The sequence below is a fragment of the Engraulis encrasicolus genome, chromosome 12 (genome assembly GCF_034702125.1).
Source record: "Engraulis encrasicolus isolate BLACKSEA-1 chromosome 12, IST_EnEncr_1.0, whole genome shotgun sequence".
Lineage (NCBI taxonomy): Eukaryota > Metazoa > Chordata > Actinopteri > Clupeiformes > Engraulidae > Engraulis > Engraulis encrasicolus.
Window position 1 is genome coordinate 20467966 of NC_085868.1, and position 2500 is coordinate 20470465.

The window sequence follows — 2500 nt, forward strand, 5'->3', positions numbered from 1 at the left end:
TCTGTGTATATCTCTACTGTACGCACATGTGTATGCATCCGCCTGTGTGTCTGTGCATGTCAGGTGTGGTACCTCTCACCACCCCCACCCCCACCCCCTGGTCCCCCATCACCCCCTTGCTGGATTCGATGCATCATCTCTGGGAGAGGAGGCTTGCGACAGACCCCTGGTCCCCTGGAAGTGTGGAAGGGAAACTGGAGGAAAGGGGAGAAAAGGGGAGAGCAGGGAAGTCGAGAAGGGGGAGAAAGGGGTCAGTTGTCCTGTGCCCAGGGAGATGGGGGGGAGGGGGAGGCATATTTGGGATCTCATCACATTGAATGTATCGGGTGGGGAGCCCTTTTACATGACTTTGTCCTGGGCCCAGCCAAAGCTGTCATTGGCCCTGAGAGAGAGGGGGAGATGGGAGACGGGTCCCTGCCTGTAATTGAGTTCATTGATCAAACACAGGGAGACACACACACACACACACACACACACACACACACACACACACACACACACACACACACACACACACACACACACACACACACACACACACACACACACACACACACAGGCCCCGGCTGCTTCTCTGCCTCTCTCCCTCCAGGGCTTGCCTATCTCATCTCCTAGTCTACCTTTGTCTAACACGGCAGGTCGGAGCAACATGCCCCAGGGCCCTCCTCAGCCCCCGGCTAGGTAAATAAGGCCGTGGCGCCCCGAAAAGCACTCCCATCATTCAATTTGTGGAAAGAATGTCTTCTTTCGTTTCCTATTTCCCTGCCTCTTACATTTTTTTCCAACCTTCGCTTGTGCCTGTTTTTTTTGGTTTGTGTGTGACTGTGTGTGTGTGTGTGTGTGTGTGTGTGTGTGTGTGTGTGTGTGTGTGTGTGTGTGTGTGTGTGTGTGTGTGTGTGTGTGTGTGTGTGTGTGTGTGTGTGTGTGTGTGTGTGTGTGTGTGTGTGTGTGTGTATAAGGAGGCCCCAGCATGTCAGGTTGGATATGTAAGGCGAGAAGATGAGCACACACACACACACACACACACACACACACACACACACACACACACACACACACACACACACACACACACACACACACACACACACACACACACACACACACACACACACACACACACACACACACACACACACACACACACACACACACACACACACACACACACACACACACACACACAGAGCGAGTGAGTCAGATAGGTCTGTCCAATGGGGGAAAGGACAATACAAATTCATCTTTCTGGGGTTAGATTGAGTACTATTGAGAAAGCTGTGAGACTATGAGCGTGGTACACACACACGCACGCGCACGCACACACACGTACACGCACACGCACAAGCACATGTAATGTACTGTGTATTGCATTTCCCTTAGCTTAGTGTAATAACAGTTTGCTGTAAGATCTCCATCATCTAAGCAACAAAGACTCCATACAGAGTAACATTGCCTGAGCAATAGACTAAACTTTTTTTAACATTTAGAAAGAGTGTGTTTTTGTTTATCTATGATAGTGCTACTTATTCTTATTCTTTTTCACAAGTGTGTTGATGACCTAAACAACAAGTAAGACTACACAGAATTAATGAAATAAATGATTAACCTCAACAGTCAATCTCATTTCTATAACACTTGTATACGGAATAACAAAATGTTTTTGTGTCTACAGATTTCAGTCCATCATGCATCAAGTATACTTTCTTTGAAATTAATACATTTAAATAACTAGATACACAATTATTTCATCATCAGTTTAAATTGAACATACAGTACAAAACAATCTAGGATGAAGAGAAATTCATACCAAAGCAGATACACGGTTTTTGGAATCCAACTTCTGAAAGGCCGGCCAACCAGTTGGTCCCGCTTTTGATTTAAAACAAACAAACAAAAAACAACATACAACAACAACAAAAAACATTTTCAAAAAGCAGCAAACAAACCGTGCACAAAAGAATCGACATTGCCACTTGACAACGAAAACAAGTTAAGACCTTGTAATGACAAGCCAAAAGCCCTGTTACTTCTCCCTTTGTCATTTATTGTCATTTTTGTGCACCCCTTTTTTCTGTACCTCTCCCCAGAAACTGCCTTCATTTTGCGCCAAACGCTTACAGCTTTCCAGACTCACACACACAAAAAAAACAAGAAGAACAAAACACAACAGACAGAGAAGAAGGGGAAATGGAGGGGAAGAGAGAGAAGACAGAGACAAGGAAAGAAAGAAATAAAGGTATAACAGTTGTGGTTTCAGATGGGAGGCTAATCCTTTGATCACATCACTTAGCGCGCTAGCAGTGAGGCTGGGCCAAGTCTGTAATGAAATAAAACGCACACACACACACACACACACACACACACACACACACACACACACACACACACACACACACACACACACACACACACACACACACACACACACACACACACACACACACACACACACACACGCACGTACACACACACACACACACACACACACACTCATATGGGC

The 2500-nt window shown here is 45.8% G+C and overlaps 1 protein-coding gene across 1 annotated transcript in view; it reads left to right on the forward strand.

Moving 5' to 3' along the window:
• Nucleotides 1-2500, forward strand: part of LOC134460280 (keratin-associated protein 5-11-like) — a gene marked incomplete at its 3' end in the record, with an annotated part of 47839 nt that overhangs the window by 379 nt on the left and 44960 nt on the right. The window lies entirely within an intron of this gene.